This window comes from Rhipicephalus sanguineus, chromosome 1 (genome assembly GCF_013339695.2).
Source record: "Rhipicephalus sanguineus isolate Rsan-2018 chromosome 1, BIME_Rsan_1.4, whole genome shotgun sequence".
Classification (NCBI taxonomy): Eukaryota; Metazoa; Arthropoda; class Arachnida; order Ixodida; family Ixodidae; genus Rhipicephalus; species Rhipicephalus sanguineus.
Genome location: NC_051176.1, coordinates 73,023,418 through 73,043,921, shown reverse-complemented (window position 1 = coordinate 73,043,921; position 20,504 = coordinate 73,023,418). Strand labels below are relative to the sequence as shown.

The 20,504-nt window shown below is 45.7% G+C and overlaps 1 long non-coding RNA gene across 1 annotated transcript; it reads right to left on the bottom strand.

Moving 5' to 3' along the window:
* Window positions 1–15,487: 15,487 nt before the first annotated feature.
* On the bottom strand, window positions 15,488–18,412 carry LOC125758069 (uncharacterized). Its single transcript, XR_007415796.1, has 4 exons — window positions 18,199–18,412; window positions 18,061–18,132; window positions 16,008–16,072; window positions 15,488–15,638 (listed from the first exon to the last, which is right to left on the bottom strand). It is a non-coding gene; the product is annotated as an uncharacterized LOC125758069 (long non-coding RNA).
* Between the last annotated feature and the right edge of the window lie 2,092 nt (window positions 18,413–20,504).

Here is a 20,504-nt window from a genome sequence, read left to right as displayed (position 1 = left end):
GGCGACATGTATAGGTCGCACTCGGGCGTGGACATCGGTGGCTTTGCATCGCTTTTTCCTCGCCAGTCGCAAACGGTAGCGCGACCGCTCATAGTCGCAGGTGTGAATGAGTCTTTACTCTGCTTGCCAAGTGTATTTCAGCCGACATTAGTACATGATAACTTTATTTTCATCCGTAGAGGCCCACATTGCACGGCAGTTGGTTACTGTAGTCGTTCGAATATTGGCAACGCCGGGGAGGAGAAGACAGGGGACATAAAAAAGCCCAGGTAGCGTGCTTCGCGTGTACGTTAAATAATGACAGGTGGCTTATATTCAATCGCAGCCCTAAAAAACCAACGCCCATCTGAACATTTGCGTTGCTTTAGACAGTCCAATGACATGAAAAAAAGAGTAATAATTAATTCGAAGTTGTAATCATAAGTTGCAAAGACTTAAAAATAATCATGCATTCGCACAGGCTATCGCATACATTATACATAGATGGAAGAGACACCTCTTTTATCACAAGCATTGCTTAGAAGGCGCCATGTTTCTAAGTAGCAGAGGAGCTGTCGATAGAAAGCTCTTTTTAATTTCAGATGTACTTGTGGAAAGACTACGGCTATGTCGCGATTCAGCCGTAGTACAGGTGCGTATAATTTATTCAAGAAAGAAAAAAAACGAGAAAAAGGCGTGGTATCTCCGTCGATTCAACGGGGCACTCTCGTTAGCTGCTGCGTGCCGCAGGTCAATAGCACTGGCTGATGATCGATTCCTTGCAAGATATCGTGCGTACGCTGAATTAAGTCAGCCCAATTCTATTTTTATATAAAACTAACTGACGCCGTATTTTTACCATGGAGGTTTCATGAAAGAAGAGCCGTCCGTGGCAGCAGAGCAAGCACGCTGATCGACAGTTCTCGTGCGAAACTTGAACGGCGTTATTTAAAGAACTGTCGGTCTCTGCTTTATACAAGCAAGGCAAATCATATATAACATGTTCCCATAATGTTTAGTTCCCTTTAGCTCCATCCAACTGAGGTAAGCACGATCTTGAGGAGCTCTTTAATTGAGGAGCACGGGCAACGAGATTGTTAATATACAAATTTTGTTCAACGTTGTTTATTATTTCTTATATGGGTAAGGGATGCCGCAATTTATTATTATGGATTACAGCTTCGATGGAGGCACAGAGTCGAACTCACGACTTCCCGCTAGGTTGATAGAATGCCACAACAATGCGGCCACCATTAGCAGATGTGTTATTGCTCAGCTGCCAGCTCGTAAAAAGATCACGTGCTACGTGATGCTAACAGGCAGAAAAAAGAGTGTTCCACACTCGCCGCCATGGCTGCGATAATATTGTGTCTAACAAGCAAAAACGAGCCCTTAAAGTAATCTGCTTGCTGAATCATATGAATACAAATGTAATGTTTATTAGACTGCTATAAAAGCGGAGCCAACATCGTAACCACATACAGTATTCTCATATGACGCCTGTATCGTAGGAGTACATATGTAGTGTTTATTGCTTTCCTGTAAAATTAGATAGTCAGAACCGCCATTACGCCTGCACAGGCTGTTTTTCAAAAGTAGTTTATAGACCTGACGTGGCTCTGTGGTAGAATACCTGACTACCACGCTGAATGCTTGGGTTCGATTCCACATGGGATCCTAACATTTTATTCGTTCCATTCTTCGGGTCAACGCTGCCTATGTCGGTTTTTCTTAACGCTCTCGCATTTAAATTACCAATGTCTGTTTTCGCCGTTCCAGGGTAGATATTAAACGTCAATTACCTGTGGCGCATAGCCGTAAACCGCGGCTCGTGGTAAACGGGCATGTGCCATACGTGTCTGGAGGAAAGGGTTTAACGACATACGCGACAGGATTTTCACGTTATTCATGTTATGATCCGACAGTCATATTTGTCGAATCTTCGTACCCTCCCATGCCACTTGTGGTATACACCAAGTTAGGGAGGCGATCATGAGAGCACCCAAACGTAGGCGGCTAGATAGATAGATAGATAGATAGATAGATAGATAGATAGATAGATAGATAGATAGATAGAAACGCTCAAAGTGCCAAAGGTTCGCTAAGAAATGCTTCGCATTTAAAAGCGGCTCGTTACCAAGAAACATCGAAGGACGAAGTGGAATATGCTGTCGCGGTGGTAAATGAAAGTGCTTTTTCCGGTGGCACTCTTGTTCACGACATTTCATCAGGACATGAAGCACTGTCAAATGCTCACCACACTTAACACACGCTCGCGGACCACCGCCGGTTAACAAGTATGAGTGTGCGTTGTATGTGTGTCCTATGCTCAGCCGAGAAAATATGACTTCTGTTTGACGATACTTTATTATGGGTGGCCAGTTGCCAAGCTGCGGTTTGATAGTTTGAAGTTTGTTATGTGTTCTTGTATCGCATGAGCGCTGCCAGTATGCTCTGATGCTTCTTCTTAGGAGAGACGTTAAGTGCGTCACAGAAACAGCCATGGCAGTATCGGCAACGTTTGCATGGACACATGCAGTCAGTCTATCAGCCTGTACATTTCCTTCTCTCTCGCGGTGCCCTGGAATCCAGCATACTATAACGTGTGTTTGAATGCATGGATGCTACATAGGACTGAGTAGATCGAGGCGATGACAGCATTTTCTCGCTTCCCTAAATATTTAAGGGCTTTAACGACGCTTAAAGAGTCTGTGTAAATAAGTGCGGGGCGAATATTCAATTCTTGAATGTGTTTAACAGCCGCAAATATTGCATCAGCCTCTGCTGTGAAGATGCTTACAAGTGTTAGGGTTCAGAACACCGGCATCTGAAAAGGATGGACCGATCGCTGCGTAGGACACGTCAGCATGAGACTTTGAGATATCTCTAAAGAATTCCGGATAAGTGTATTTGTGCAGTAGCTCAAGCAAGTGCATGCGAATGTGTGCAACAGGGGCGTGTTTTCGTAAATTCTACAAAAGACAAATCACAGTGTATAAGCTGCCACTGCCACGGCGGGAGCTGTGCAGCAGGAGCGATCACATAGTGTTCAAAAAAATTGCACCATCTCCCGCTAAAGGGAACCATGTGTGCATACGAAGCAGCGGCGAGATGATTCGCTTGAGCGGGAGATGGTGTAATTTTTTTAGAAGCTGGCTCGCCAAGTTCTTAAGCTGGCGCAACGGCAAACCGAAAGGTTGTAACAAGAAGCATCAAACTGCATTTGTTTCTTGTAGAATAGGCATTGTATATCGCATCGTGCTTTCCTGTGGCAAACAATATATCGGACAGACGGGCCGCTGCCTTAATGATAGATTAAGGAACCAGAGTAACAACGTAAAAAATGGGCAGGGTGGATGACTAGCCATTCATTCTAAATCCTGCGGCTGCGCACCGTTCTTCAACGCATGTACAGTAATCAAAAGAATACATGACAAGCTTACGAGAGAGATTGTTGAGGCCTAGGCTACCTCCTCCGTGGGTTCCGTGCGCATCAGCACTCCGTCGCTTATGCTAAGTGATAAAGAACTGTCTTTTCTAAGAAATTTATTTTCTGCACATCATATGTCAAGTGATATTTTCCTCGGGCGATATAAGTGAACGAGTGTGAAATAAACATTAAGTTGGAAGATAGCGCATGTGTTGTGTGTCCTCTTCTTGTGTCGCCGTTCATTCAGCACTATATTTTTCGTCGTGAGAAAATTTCTCGCGCCACGGGACCTGGGAGAAGTATTTTTTTTAGGGATTTGAAAGGGGATATCTGATCCCCTCGGCAATAGCTACAGACTTTCCATTCTAAGCAGCCACGTAACAAGCCAAAATAAGTAAGTTAATTAGCGCATTTAGCTAATTTGCCAGAAAACAGAGAACTTTTTCTCTTGATGTCCGCCGACTACAATAATACAGTTTCTTTTAATTCCCGTTTTTATCGCGTGAAATCCATTTTTAGGTATGTTCGGCAGTCTTCGGAGAACTTTATATAAGCAGCACGCACTTCTTCTGCATGCGTTTAGTTTCTTGTGGGTGGTTTTTGGACGGTAAACCCTAACAATTATTGTCGTTTCTTGTGGAGTATTTGCATTATCACTGCGTTTCAGGGCTGCCTTTTGACACATACGTTCTACGGAACATTTCTATAAGAAGAAGGTGCACCTTCAAAATCCACAAAAGCATTTCTCATATATCTGGGCTGCAATCTGTGTGTGAGGCAACTGATTTATTGGTGCGTCACTGACACGAATGGGTAGCGTCAGTAATGTTTGACGAGAGATAGACCTGCCCTAAACGAACGCCTTAAACTGTCTCGAGTGAGCATATATTAGTTAAATTAGCATCTGTGTATGCCTTTTCTAAAGTGCAATGAAAAAATCCGTAAACAGGGGGTAGGTGCTCGATCCGACGTCTCGACAAGTGGACATGTCTTCTTCAAGGCTGCAACTGATTTCCTTAGCGCTTGTGTGTACATGCTTCGTACCCTCTCCGCCTATTAAAAAAAAGCAGCACCTCCACCACTCTGAAAGACCGCAGCACAGTCGTGGTCTCGACGCCTTTTATTCAGCAGAGCCGCCTGACCAACGCTCAGAACGAAGCTGACGCTCACAGTGATGATGATTACATACAGGTGAAGAGAATGAAGGAAGCATGTTGTGAATATTGTGCTCACAGCAGGGCCATTCCATGCCAAACGTCCCAGCCATTCTGGCGATAATCTCAAATGTATCAAAATTGATTCGAAAAGTGTGGTTCCTTGTTTCAATGTCAAATTTGGTTTACATGTATGTTACTTAGATGTATGAAAATCTGAGTAATGAATACTTAATCTACGAGAGGTATATTTTGCGCAAAAAATAGTTTTGCACTTCTGATTTTTGTAGACTTTACGAGAAAAAATCACCAATTTCAAAAAATCGTCATTTTCGTCCCCATTGAGACGCAATTTACACCACATGGTGCTCTATGTAAAATCAGCTTTATACCTCAATCGAATGAAAATAAGCCGCTCTTCTCTAATGACCAGTTTTTTTCATTACAATTTTTGTTTAAGGAAGAAAATATTGTTTGATGTTTGTCTTTCCTCCATTTCCTTCTCTCTCTCTCCGTACTCGATCTCATGCCTATCATATTTATTGCATCCCACGCCGGACGAATCGGCTCATGATGATGACGATGATTAGTGGTGTTTTGTGGCGCAAGGACCATGGGTGGCCAAAGAGCGCCATGTCTTTTGTGTGGTGTTGGCGATGACCAATGATTTCGATGACAGGGTGTATTATGGCTGTATAGAGGCCTAAAATCACGTGCTATAAATAAGCGTAAAAGGGGTGTATAGAGTATAAAATTATGGCAGTGACAAGAGATGTGATCTATGGGTGTGGATTGAATGACGAGTGAGTATGGTATTTACAAGTGAGTAGCGGGAAAACAGCACGAATGCCTCCTCAAGGCCTTTGAGCCCAAAGGCCGGGAGGCAGGTGCTTCCTGTGATAGAGTTACCGCAGCAGCAGCCTCAATCATAAGGCCGCGCTACGGAGCGCCTGGAAAAATAACGTTGAAGTTATGGACATCTTTTAAAAATTCGAAAAGGGACTGATATTTAAAAAGTGGTTCTCTGCCAATGAACATATCGGGATGAAGTGGGAACTGCAGGTATATTGATGAAAAATGCTTTTTTCTGAGAGCGTCTGGTTCCGTGCATTGCAGTAGGATGTGGAGTACAGTTAGTGGATCGCCACAGTGCTCACACAGAGGTGGATCGCCTCCGGACAAAAGATACGAATGTGTACTATGTGTGTGGCCTATCCTCAGTCTGCAAAGTGTAACTTCTGTGTAGCGTGATTTCGATACCGGCGGCCAATTACCTAGTTGCGGCTTGATAAGATGCAGTTTATTTTGGGTGTTCCCATCCCATGTGCTCTGCCAAAAGGCCCTGATCTTTCTTTTGAGGAATGGTTTTAAGTCTAATGCAGGGATAGCTACAGACGTATTGGGACTGTTTTCGTGGGCGGATGCTGCTAGCTGATCCGCCAACACATTTACTTGTATCTCGCGGTGCCCTGGCACCCAGCACACTACAACATGTTGTTTAAGAGAATAGATTGTGCATAAAATAGAATAGAGCGAGACAAGGACCGGATTTGTGTGTTTTGTCATAGTTTTTAAAGCTTTCACTACGCTTAATGAATCCGTGTATATCACTGCCTTTTGTAGTTTTAATTGCTTTATGTGTTTAACTGCCGCAAGTATCGCGTAAGGCTCTGCCGTGAAGATACTGGAATCAGGGTGCAGAATACCGGAATCGGAAAAGGGTGGACCAACGGCTGCGTATGACGCAGAAGTGTTAGACTTTGAGGCATCTGTAAAGAATTCAGGGTGTGGGTACTTGTATTGTAATTCGAGGAAGTGTGTACGGATATGTGCAAGTGGCGCATGCTTGGTAACTTCGACGAAAGAAACATCGCAATCTATAAGCTGCCACTGCCACGGCGGGAGATAGGCAGCGGGAGCCATTAGACAGTGTTCGAGAAGTGGCACACCCATTTCTTCAGCTAGTCCCCTCACACGAAGTGAGTACGGCTGTCTCATCGAGGGACGGTTGTGAAAAAGTTCAGAAGCAGACAACTCATTGATTGTAGTGTGTGAGGGGTGTTCGTTGTTTGCGTTCACTTTGAGGAAGTATACAAAAGATAGGTAAGATCTCTGAAGGTGTAGCGACCATTCGTCCGATTCGACGTAGAGGCTTTCCACGGGGCTGGTGCGAAAGGCGCCCGTAGAGAGACGAATGCCCAAATGGTGGACTGGGTCAAGCATCTTCAAGGCACTTGGTGTCGCAGAGTGATAGATTATCGCCCCGTAATCTAGGCGCGTGCGTACAAGGCTTTTATAAAGGTTCATCAGGCACTTCCTGTCACTACCCCACGTGGTGCGTGACAACACTTTTAGAATATTCATTGTTTTAATGCACTTGTTTTTTATGTACTTAATGTGCGGTATGAACGTAAGTTTTGTGTCTAGAATTAGCCCTAGGAACTTGTGCTCTGTTTTTACCAACAGACGCTGACCATGTAGGTCAATGTCTGGATCGGGATGAAAGCCTCTTTTTCTGGAGAATAGGACGCAAGTGCTTTTTTGTGCATTCAGCGTAAACCCATTCTCGTCTGCCCATTTACAGACCTTGCTCAAGCCCAGCTGGACCTGCCGCTCACACATTGCAAGGTTGCACGACTTATAACCGATCTGCACGTCGTCCACATATGTGCAATAAAACATGTTCCGTGGAATGTACAGACGTAGCGAATTCATTTTTATAATAAAAAGTGTGCAACTCAGGACACCACCTTGCGGCACTCCAGTTTCCTGGACAAATATTCTGGACAAGGCGTTACCCACTCGAACACGGAACGTGCGATTGGACAAATAGCTTTCGATTATGGTCAGCATCTTTCCTCGGACACCTAAGTGTGAGAGGTCTCGCAGTATGCCAAAGCGCCATGTGGTGTCGTAAGCCTTTTCCATATCGAGGAACACCGAAAGAAAGAACTGCTTGTGGACAAAAGCGTCGCGAATTTGTGCCTCGATACGGATAAGGTGGTCAGAGGTAGATCTACCCTCTCGAAAACCGCACTGGTATGGGTCGAGTGATTTGTTTGCTTCGAGGAAATGTATAAGTCGGCGGTTTATCATTTTTTCAAAAAGTTTACACAGGCAGCTTGTTAGTGCAATGGGCCTGTAGCTCGTAACGGAGGATGGGTCCTTGCCCTGTTTTAAAATCGGAATAATAATGGCTTCCTTCCAGGCCGAGGGGATCTCGCCGGAAGACCAAACAGCATTATACAGTGAGAGGAGGGCTTTTTGAGTTTCAGATGGCAGGTGTTCAACATTTCATATACAACACGGTCGGAGCCTGGGGCGGATTTATTGCAGCAGTTAAGCGATGCTTGTAGCTCAGCAATGCAGAAAGGTTCATTGTATGCGTCGTGTTTTGTGGATTTGCGCTCTAATTTCTGCTTTTCGATTCTTGTTTTGTATCTTTGGAAAGCTTCACTATACTGCGACGAGCTCGACACCTGTTCGAAGTGTGCACCTAGGAAGCTCGCCTGGTCTTCCAAGCTGTCGCCTTGTGTGTTTACTAGAGGAAGTGAATGTGCTTGTCGGCCTGCTACCCTGCTAACCATGTTCCAGACTTTGGCCTCCTGTGTATATGAATTAATGCCCGATAAAAACTTCTGCCAACTTTCCCTTCTGGCCTGTCGGCGCGTTCTCCTACCTTGGGACTTTATGTTCTTGAAACTGTCAAGATTCTCGGCTGTCGGAGAGTCCCTAAGCAACCTCCATGCTTTGTTTTGTTTTTTCCGTGCATTTCGACACTCAATGTTCCACCACGGGACACGTCGTTTCCCGGGCAGTCCAGTTGTTTGTGGGATGCACTTAGTTGCAGCATCCGTGAGAAAAGCTGTAATGTACTCTACGGCTGCATCTATGCTTAAACCACACATATCAGTCCAATTTAAGCGAGTAACTTTACGAAACTCTTCCCAATCGGCTTTGTCAATATGCCACTTGGGAACCTGTGGGGGACAGTCATACATTATTGGTGAGCTCAGAACTATTGGAAAGTGGTCGCTTCCATAAGGATTATTACCGACTTCCCGTTTGAATAGAGGTAGAAGTGATGGAGATGTAATGGTGAGATCTATGGACGAGTAGGTATTGTTAGCGAAGTTATAGTATGTTGGCTCTTTCTGATTCAACAGACACGCACCGGACGTGAAGAGGAACTGTTCAATCAGTCGACCTCGTGCATTACAGCGAGAGTCACCCCATAGACTGCTATGTGCATTAAAGTCCCCAAGGACCAGGTATGGTTCTGGGAGTTCATTTATTAAAGACTGAAATTCATGTTTTTGCAGTTGGTAGTGTGGTGGTATGTAGAGCGAGCAAATGGTGACAAGTTTGTTCAAAAGAACCGCTCGAACAGCCACTGCCTCGAGGGACGTTTGGAGTGGTAAGTGTGTACATGCTATTCCTTGATTAACTACAACGGCTACGCCACCGGATGACGCCATGGCATCGTTCCGGTCCTTTCGGAAAATAATGTAACTACGTAGAAAGTTGGTGTGCTTGGATTTTAAGTGTGTTTCTTGTACACACAGCACTTTTGGTGAATGTTTGTGTAATAGTTCCTGGACGTCATCGAGATTTCTAAGGAGTCCTCTGACGTTCCATTGTATGATTTGTGTTTCCATGTTGGAAGTGAAGTATAGTGCTGTGTGTGCGAAAAGGAAGTAGCTGTTTTTCAAACGGAAAGTTGGAACTTAAGTAACAGAGCCGTCGGCGGGCGCTGTTATCGGCTTTTTTGTTTTCTTAGCGCGCTCGAAGGAGCTACGCCGCTCTTTCGGCACCAGGGGTACCGTAGTTGTGTCCATTGCCACGTGTGAGGCACTGGACGCCCGCGTACGCGAGCTGTTGGCTTGCTTTACCGACCTCGCCTGGCCAGGCGTGGTCGTGAGACCCGACGACCCTGGAGTCGCCGAGATCTCTGGCTGGGCAGGTGGAGCAGACTTAACTGCTGCCACCACGGGGGCAGCCGCCACGGCCGATGGCTCACCTTGCGTGGGCCGGGGCAGTGGCGGTGGCCGATGCGACGCTGCCCCCTGACGCGCCGCATCAGCATAGGTAGGACCATGAAAGGCCGAACACCTTCTTCGTGCTTCTTTGAATGAGATGTTTTCGCGTACCTTCAGTGATATAATATCTTTTTCCTTTTTCCAGATTGGGCAACAACGTGAATACGCGGCGTGGTCGCCGTCGCAATTCACACAATGTGGGGTTTCATTACAGGTGTCCGAGGCATGACCTTGGACACCACATTTCGCGCAGGTAGGTCGACCTCGGCAACTCAGAGAGCCGTGGCCAAATCTTTGGCATTGAAAACATCTGCGAGGGTTTGGAATGTACGGCCTGATATTTGTCTTTGTGTACCCAGTGTCTATGGTCTGTGGTAGTTCGCTTGTGGCAAAGGTTAGTATCAGGTGTTTAGTGGGAATTTCCTCGTTGTTTCTTCGGATGATGATTCGTTTTACATTTGTCACGTGCTGATCCTTCCAGCCTTCGAGGAGTTCGGTCTCTGTAAGTTCAAGAAGATCTGCGTCCGACACTACTCCACGGGCGGAGTTCATGGACCGATGGGGGGTTACTGTTATGGGAATGTCGCCGAAAGTTCGGAGGTTCTTTAGTTTGTCAAACTGGGTCTTGTCATGTAGTTCGAGTAGGAGGTCTCCACTAGCCATTTTCGTGACTTTATAGCCAGCACCTAAGGTGTCTGTGAGTGATTTGGACACTATGAAAGAGGACATGGTTCTAGCTGTTTTGTTACTGTTCTCACTGTGTACAACATGATAGTGGGGGAATACTTCTTTTGGTCGACTGAGAAATGTGAGTTCTTCGGTGCGTACGCGCTTTGAAGCGGTACGATCACTGATTAGAGGAAACGCTCTATGCATGTTATTGGAGTTCGTTTCGGCAGCGATGGCGGCCACCCACCACGGAGCCCAACACGGGGACGCTACAAGATTCATGCTGCTGAAAACATGCAGACGCCAGCCGTACACCGCTACTATAACCGAATGCGCATAGACCAAGGTTGGCTAGTTGCACAGGGTTAACCCAGGCCGCCTACGAAAACTGGGAAGTAACAGAAAATAGTAGGAGACAGGACAGCGAGGAAAGTAGATAGGAAAGTGAAAGATCCGAGAGGGGGATAGGAAAAGGCGACCGCCGATTTCCCCTGGGTGGGTCAGCCCAGGGGTGCCGTCTACGTGAAGCCGGGGCCAAAGGGGTGTGTTGCCTCTTCCGGGGGGCCTTAAAGGTCCAAACGCCCGGCGTCGGCTCAACCCCCAGGATCCCCTTTTCCCCGGACACGGCAATGCCACGCACGGCTAGGCGTGGGAGGGGTGCGAACCCCCCGTTAGCTCGGGTCCGTGGTGTCGCTACACACCAAACGCCTGCTTGCGCAGACGCCCCTGCGGGGGGACGAATCGGCTCACTGCTGCCGGAGTGAAGCGGAATATAAAGAAGACGACAAATAAGAAGAACAGCACGAAGGAAGGGTATCCCTGTTCATCATGATGACAATTGCTGTTCGCACTACCCGGCGCAACGAGAAGCTTAACAAGCTCCGCTGGTAAAAAAAAAAAAAAAGCTCGACGGTTGTTATATTTAAAGTTTGTCTAGGAGCAGCGGAGATGGCTAAGCGGGCCCGATGTTTCGCACTTTCCTTATCAGGATTCACCTGCCATCTTCTGCTGATGATCATATACGTTGTTCATTGGCGCAAGGGCAATTTGGTGGCCAAAGAGCGCCAGGACGTGATAACGAATGTGAACGATTTTTATGTTAAGTGGCTGTATATGGACCTAAAATGCCGCGCGCTAAAGGCGGCTAAAACATAGAAGTATTAAAAGCACGAAAGTGACGTGAAATGTGTGTCGTAAGAATGAATGTCAAGTGGTCGCGGTAAAAAAAAAGTATGGGTAAAAAAAAAAGTATCTCCTGCTGCCTTTGTTCATAGTTATATAGGTTTGTACAGCTGCCTGCCGCATGTCATAACAAGGCAGTTATGATTGATGGCGGCTATGAGACCGTTATTGATTGGGTTAATTTGCATGAGAACTAATGCGCGGAAGAAGTACTGAATTTCCGTTTTCGCATTTACATAAAGTCGTACCTTCTGCTTCCTTGAGCATGTGAGCGGTGGGGAGTATCGATCGGCGACGCAGTAAACAGCCCTCTCGAGCACGTCCGTAAAGCCTCGGGCAAATGAATCGACCGCTCCAGATCGCGATCAACTGATCCACATGCTCTCTGAAGCATACGTGCACGAATAACCTAAACAATCGATAAGGCCGAGTGCGTTAGAGAAAGAGTGATTGGCCCAGGAACATATGAAATACGGGCACGGCAGCCTTTGCGCGGTTGACGAGGCAGCTAATCGAAAGTACGGCATGAAAGCTGCGCTAAGTACAAAGAAAGCGTGGAAGGGAGTGAAGTTCGACACGCAGGTATATAGCGATGGGCGCAGGCTCGTTAAGCGGCTCCCGGGCCGTTCCTAAAGCAAACGCGTTGCTAAAGATAAGCGTGTGCCGCGTACGAAAAGTTCTCTTCTGGGGTTGCCAGCGCCCGCACTTATAACTAGCTGAGCCCAGGAGACAAGCAAGATTTCCCGTCCAAAACCGGTGCGGGCCAGGTCAAACATGCGCTTGCTTGTTGCGCAAGCGCGATATACAAGTATAACATACGCGAATGATTCACTTTATTGAGCACAATTTACCACGTGTAACCTTGAGCGTGCTCTCTTTCCAGTTTTTGTCAGGCCGTTCGTTCTTGCCGACTATCAACAGTGCGTATATATATATATATATATATATATAATATATATATATATATATATATATACCGGGTGTGCAAAGTTAAGCTTTATGTTTTTTTTTTTAATTTGGGCGCTGGAAGGCACGTGAAGACCACTTGTGCTAATAAGTTATGTGGCCAGGGGGACACAAAGTGAGATGATAATTATCGCTGTCAGTAGCCCAATTAGCTAAAATGTATTAATTTTAATAAATTTACTATTTGAACATTAAAAACAACCGAAATCACAAAATAATTAAAGATATAATTTAGCCGCGAAGTAAAACACACAGAAAGTGAGGAACACAACGACGCCTGGCTGCATTGCACTCGGCTGAGCCCGAACATTCGCGTCAGCTTCACCCATGTGGTCGGGGATGACATCCCATGTCTGACCCGGGGTCTTCCCTGAGGTCTATGCACCCGATTTACAATCGTCTGTGCACATGAGCTTCACAAAGAAGTGGTGCACGTGGACTCGAGAAGGGGTGAACCCCGCGTCGAGAATGACGTTGATTCGGGAGAACGACCACGGACAAATTCCTCTTTATCACTGATGCAGTTGCGACATGGTCCCAACCCAACTATCTCAGGCCTTGTGCCTGAGGAAAAATGGCACCAGAAGCCAGGTTTGCGTTTTACTTCGCCGCTATAAGTAAATACCAACTAGGGCAGCAAACAGTCTTGTTGAAACGCAATATAATAATGAGGAAAAGCAAAAAGAGTACAGAAAAAAATGATTAAAAGTACAAAACAGTATCAAAATAAAACTATAGTAGTATAACTGAGAGTGAGTAATGACTCGTCCTGGACAATGAAAGATAACAGGTATGGCGGGTGGGCTGAGTTAGCAAATTTGGACTTCAAATAGGTAGCACACGAAAAAAAGTGTAACATTGTAATGTTGAAATGGAGATTTATTCTGTTGATTTCTGTTAAGAAACGTCTGGATCATATCCAAAAACCACTTCGGATGTCGTATATATAAAAAAACATGGCTGATCCCTCTGTCATAGAAATCGGTATAACACGAAAGTGACAAGTGTCTTCACAAAAGTACTGCTTATTGTGTAGTGATATATGAGAGCTTGTACAATGTCTATTCGTGTTTGCCAGCTATAGCACCGTTTGACGTGGATGCACCCATGTTGACGGCATGTCTATATCGCAACGACTAACGCCCATGATCATGATTAAACCGTTGCGCACGGTAGCTGAAGGTGTGAACATATATTTGGACACAGCAAATCGTGAATCCCGCGTAAGGATGATATCAACAAGCTCATAATCAACATTGGTACCCGGTATGCACTTCTTCAAAGCGTCGTCAATTAAGGAGAGAAACGTCACTGTGTGCGCTTTCTAGTAAAGGGTAGCCGACGCCTGTGCTCATGCATACATAACACACACTGCGCTTCAGCAACACGGGAGGTAGAGGTTCGTAGCCTGAGCCGCAAACGCGTGCGTCCCGCTGGCCTCTGTCTCGCAGGCGCTGCTCTCGCTCCACCAAGGCACGACATTCGCCCGTCGAACTCGCGTCCTTTCTGCAACGCATATTGCAGCAGTTTTGTTAGTCGGTGCTCTCGCAATTGAAGCAGTCGGCGGTGGAGAAATCCCGCTGGTGCACGTGGGAGCTGCACTACTCCGATGAGCCGACGCACGCTAACACGAATCCAAAGGCAAAGAACGTAACTGCGTCAAGGGTGCCTCGGCGACGCCAGCGCGGCCAGTCTACCGCTCTGGTATCGAGACGCTTTAACCATGACCTCCGATATCGCGTGCAATCTCGGAGTAAGCGCTAGTAAGTGTCGAGCGTGAAGCATTACTTCTTTTCACATCTCACAGACGGCGGCACCGCCCCGCTCCGCCCGCCGCGAAAGAGAATGTGTGAAAGATATAACGCGCGCTCGCGCCGTGTCTAGCATCTCCCGAGTTAGTTTAGTCGGTAGTGCGTCGGGCGCTTGCCGTCGCGGCCGCAACGTCGTGGGTTCGATTCCCAGCGGGGTATCTTTTAAAGACTATAGTCTTTCTTGGGGAACTTAAACGCCGAAATTTTGGTCTGTCTTTCTGTCTGTCCTTCTGTCTGTCTTTCTGTTTGTCGGCACGTCCCTCGATTCAGCCACTCGGCCAAAGTTGAACCACTTGCCCAAGGGCCAGCCATCGTGAACGGCTGACTAGGTTCATACTTGTGTACATTGTTGATCAAAAAGCAAACATTACGCATATCTGAGGCGCAACATCACTAGGTAAGTATTAGACGGTGTGTTCCTTTAACAGAAAATACATAGATACGGAATTTTAAAGACCTTGATGGTATGCGTTTAACGTTGAGACAGTAACGCGTTTATTAAAAGATTGCCACAGCTGAAGCGATCAGCGGTCCAAGCCGAGCGAGCGCCAACAACAACCGTCTTCGTCTTCTTCTTTCGCAGGCGTTGTTGTCTGCGCCCTACCCTTATGAAAATGTGAGACGAGTTCAAAAAGAAAGTCTAATGACTTCTGACATTTCAGTCATTTGACGCTCTAATGTGTCCCTTTAGAATTTTGTAATGTATTTGAAATGCCATTCAAAAACATAGTGGCCAATCATTCTGATGCGTATTAACATGTGATAGTCTGATGCGGATTAACATGTGATAGTCCGATGCGTATTAACATGTGATAGTCTAGTGAGCATGAAACGACCTTTGACATCAACACTCATTTGATTCTCTAATGTATTTCTTCAGAATTGTTTTAATGTACTCATAATGTCATTCAAAAACATATTGGCCACCGTCATTCTAATGTGTCCTTCTGAGTGACTTTCTTGTGAGTATGAAACATCCTGTTTGCAATGACCCTCGGCCAAGCTTGTGCTTCGTGGCCAATGACATTCATAACATTCCTGAAACAGAACTATTACAGTGCATGATAAGATTTATGATATGTCCGGATGATAGTACGGAATTACATATTAGTTGTGCCTGACAATGTGTTTGCTGGTTGATACACATGCAGCCAAGCATCATACAAAAGTGCATGTATGCACCTTCTACGACACTTGTGCTGTACAAAGACATTTCTCAACAAAAGAAAATGGATAAAAACATTTATTGACTGGGAAACATGTAGAGGTTAAATGAAAGAAAAATATGGTGTACACCTGTCATATCTTCGTTTCGTTTAATCTGTCTACTTAACATTGATGACAGATTGCTTTTGATGCGCAGGGTCCTTGTAGGGAATCCATGTATGTGTATCCATGCATGTGTATCCTGCACGAAAGATCGCAGTAAATATATAAGAGTTGCAAAGAAAACTTTATCCAACACATCGTGCACCTTAGAACACTTAGATGTACTGCCAAGGCCCCGTGCAGGTAGTTGACAAAAAACACTTTTGTGAAGTTAGAGTTAGTCAAAATTGCATCTTATATCGCATTTCCAATCGAAACTTTCAGCAAATCCTGTAAGAAAACAGGAAAACAACACAGAAGGTCAAGTCCAGCATCAAGTATACATTAATGGAGTTACGTCTAGGGCCTTCTTTCTTTGATCTTAGAATTCCCTCAAAAAAGGTGCAATAGGTTCATGAGCAGGCGCGACATGTCGAAGCTTTTTGTAAAGATTGAAACAAATGCCTACCATAAAATATAAGCTCGACCAGGCTCACAGGTAGAACGCTCCCATCTTCTTCTGCAAGCTGTCGTCTGCTTCAGTTCCACGAACAGGTGAGATCACCGGGTACATATGTTAAGGATACCAGAAAACATTCATGAGTTGGCGCACCACACAGACCTTACAGCTCACGCACAATACATACAATGTATTCAGGCAAGTCTATGTTTATATACCAGCAAGGGCCTTGAATGATGGACTCAGATTCCGCTATAAGAACAAGTATCACCTGAGCAACGGCTCATGGCAGACAACTGTAATGGTGCCATTTCAAGCCGAACTTTCAGAAACTTATGTACTTTGTTAACACTATGTGGTTGGAGAACGCAGATTGCCATATAGGTCATTTAAATGACGAAAATTACATCAGCTCTGCTACACAATATAAAATGCATAAATTGATAAAATAAGAGTATGTGTGGCCCATGTGCACACTCCATAATGCCGAGCTTTACATATTGTATTATATGATAAATTTGAGCCGTTTAGGAAAGTAATTCTAGTCGTGTTAAAGCCAATCAATGCCTGGAATATCGGCTTGAATTTGTAGTGCTGCAAGCCATAAAAAAAAAACCGTTAACCACTTTTGTCAGCCTTCTCTAAACTTCTGCACACATAGTTACATATGAGAATTTAGATTTGTTTCCCCTAATAATTGCTTCATAAAATTAAAGTAGCACTCTCACAATGAATGCTACGTCTTAGCCGCACAACCTGCAAATAAGAGCGCTTTTTCAGTTTCATGCTGCCTTAAGAAAAGCTCACAAAAGAAACATGAACTTTAGATAAGCACATAATTGAGGTGTGCTTTTGCCACCCCAGCACAGTGGATAAAAAGCTCTTGGAACAGTGCTGCTTAACCATTACAACAACTTCTGTTAATATAAACCAGTATGCTTCAGGAAACAATATAACGACGGGAAAAATATTTCACATCATTTTTCTCAAACACAAATATTGCAACAAAAGGCACCTTGCCAAACGCAACTGGCATATTTGTCTAGAATTGATAATTATATGCATCTTGGGCTCTTTCACATTACTGTACACATGGTGTTAGTACCAGAATATAACGTAATTCACTGACTTGTATTATCTTCAAGTGGGTTCACCCAACGCAAGTTCGTTTCTCGTAGCAACGACCTTGCACAGTCAGATTAAAATCCTAACCCTAGTGCAACTAACTTCTAACAAAAACAAGCGCGGTGCAGTAGTCGCGGAGAAAGCCACAAACACACGCCACTGAAGAGCACCGCGCGCGCATGTGCAGCCGCAGCGTGTTTTTATATCTTCCTCCCCGCGTACTACATGCCAATTATTACTGAGTTTCCTGAAAAGTTACTTCATTTGTACCTGCATCATGAGAAGGCTAGGCGATGAACGTTATGTTTAAAGCAGTTCTATTTCCGAAGTGATAAGCCATCGTACAAGTAGCTTCAGGCGATGATCTCGTGCAGTATACAGCTGTAGTCGATTTCAATAACTTTCGACGACGCTAAGAAGTTTATTTACAGAATCACAACTCGGCTACAAAAAATCTTGCAAATTATTCTTCCTTCGGTTTACGATCGCTTCTGAGCGGCAGAATGCCAAGAGCGGGCCACTTTCTGTCTCTCCTCGGTCGCGACCCGTCCCCTCTCCGGGAAAGAGCCATGCTCTCAGTCCTTCCCTCCTACCTCACCTCCCCCCTCCGGTCCCCTACGCCCAAAAGGGCGAGTGTTGCCCTCCCTGCGACACATACATCGCGCAGGCGTCCCCAAGGTCAACCAGTTCCCGGAGTAGAGAAGCAGCAGCGGGAAGCGGGTGGGCCGAGCGACAGGCATTCTTGGAATCGAAAAACAGCCAAGGAAGAAGAGCGCCATGACAAGAAACACTTGCGTTACAGAAGCGAGCGGAGTATCACGCAAAGCAACGCGCCTTCATCCACCCGTTGCAGTTGTAGGTAGTGAACGCACATGGTGAGTGCTTCATACAACCGTATAAAGTGCACAGAAAGCATTGAGCATAGCGTAAAACATACCTGTCTATCATCCTTCCTCTGGCCATCATCCCCGCAGAGTGAACACACCGCACAGACGATCACACTCGGTTCCTGCGTAAAAGACGTCATGTAATGAAGTAACCTAGCTGTGTAATTCAGAAATATTTTAGAACTTACCAAAATCAGGCATCCACTGTGCACTCTTCAGCTTTACAGTCCACAATGTACTGTACACTCGGCGACAGTCTTGTCAAAAGGCTGCTCTACGTCCGCACTCGCCGTCATTCACGAGACTAGGACCTCGATCGTCTTGGAAGGTACACTTGACATTGAATCACGTAACCAACGTGCATAATCGATAAACGTGGTAACGAAGCATTGCAGAACACAGCATGGCGCACACACACACAAACCGAACGCACCGCGCACCCGTCAAACAACTAAAGCGCCCCCAAGGACAACTTTTCTTGGCAATGAAGGGAAGGCTACGGGGGCGGAGCTACTGCACATGTACTGCTCCGCGAAATAGTCCGGTTCGGCGCGCGTTTCGAATTTAGTTTTGGTTTGTGAACCTTCCGTACCTCATGTGACGGCCATTTCATTGTTCGAGCGGCCGTCTCAGGCTTATACAGCCATTTGCTAGTGAAATTCGTCAGAAGCTCCCTAGGCGAGTCGTCGGGAAAGCTGGAGGGTAACGAGCGCTTACTTGAAGACGAAGGCGCTATTTTGACTGTGAGGTGCACGTAAAAGGTGCGACGTTTTCACAAGTGTAAAAACGCGAAATGACGCTGCATAAATCAAAACAAATATAAATATCTCCTTGGTGCGCGCTGACCCTCTCTTCAAACAGCGCTCCGTAGAAAATAAAGCAATGTTGTTTTTATTTGTCACTGTACATAAAAAAGTGTATTTATGGCTTTTTTTACACCCGTGTGTGCATGTTGGGAATGTGTTATGGATGTTCGATTTTGTTATACAACTATACATTTTGTTTTGGGGAAATGAAAGTTAGAAATGGGCAGTTTTCAAACTCGCATCCCAGACGACGGTCATCTCTGAGTCCTTACTCAAAAGAAACGCTTTTTTGTTTCAAGTTACTGCTCTCTCCCGTGGATAGAAAGAGGTAGGGATTATGATGGGAGGAGGGAATGGGTAGGGTGTGATAGGCGACACCCAACGTTGCACACAGATGAGGTGAATGGGACAAGGAAGGAGTGAAGGGAGATAGGAGTTGACGCCGTGGAGAACGGAAGAGAGTCGCGTGGAGTCGACATTACGAGGAGGCGGGGCGGGAGAAGGATGTACGCGACGTTGGGCCAAATTGAACTTTGCTTGTCGGCTGCTTCTGACCAGCGTTGCAACAGCGAGGAGAGATAGAGACAGTAGTTTGAGGTTGGGAAAAACGCTTGTCCGCGTATCTTTGCAACCAACAACATTCTGTTTTGGACATATATGTAAGTGCACCATGCATAAGAACAGTCCCTAATTTTTATCACAACAATAAGGAACTTTTTTTCTGTACGTCACCCATTGTCCACAGTTCCAATTCTTCTCCGCCTCCCAAAATCCTTCGCGACGCCGTGCGGGTAATCCCCACTCTCCTCCGTTAATTTCTACTGGACAAATGGGCAACACGGGCCCCTGAGCGAGTGTTCGCAGTGTCACTTGATCATATCTGTTCATATTTGCATATGTGATCGACTCATGCCTTTTAAAAATAAGGAAATGCTTACTTCTATATATACGGCAGGTAATATAATGAACCTTGCTGCGGTCGTCAGCAATTCTTCGATCGCCGGTGCATGGGCGATATATGTAAAATATTTACGCATTCTACTGAAACACGATATTTGCGTACATTGCAACACAAATTGTTTATTGCTTGTAGTCTCTGAAAGACGAACTTGTCTATTGTGATAAACTGATTTTACGGTGGCGATTAAGGCTATTTAACTTCTGCAACTGAAAGTCGGCAACTGAAAGTCTGAACACTTCAGTCACCAGAAATTAAAGTGCACATGGTCATTTGACTCTCCGATGTACACCTAATGTTAAACGACATTAGGCTTTGCATGTCTAATGTCTGTCTAGTGACTCATTAGGAGCGCACCTAGTCGACACTAGACACTCAAGACTCATTTTCATAAGGGTACCATGTTACAAATCACTCCCCCGCGGAAAAGGAGCCATCCTGGCGACCTAAGGAACAGGTACAACTGGTGGGTCATAATGCGGCTTCAGTCGATCGACGTGAACAGTCTCGCGGCCGCGACGACGGCGGTTCGTAGATGATTGAACAGGCTCAATCATATAGTTAACTGGGGATGCTTGACGTAGGACACGGTAGGGGCCTTCGTACTTAGGCAGTAGCTTTGTGGAAAGGCCAGGAGCGGAGGGAACGCGAAGCCACACCAACGTTCCAGGCGAATACGACTGAGGAGGCAAGTTTTCGTCGTGACGGTCCTCCTGGCCCTACTCGCCCT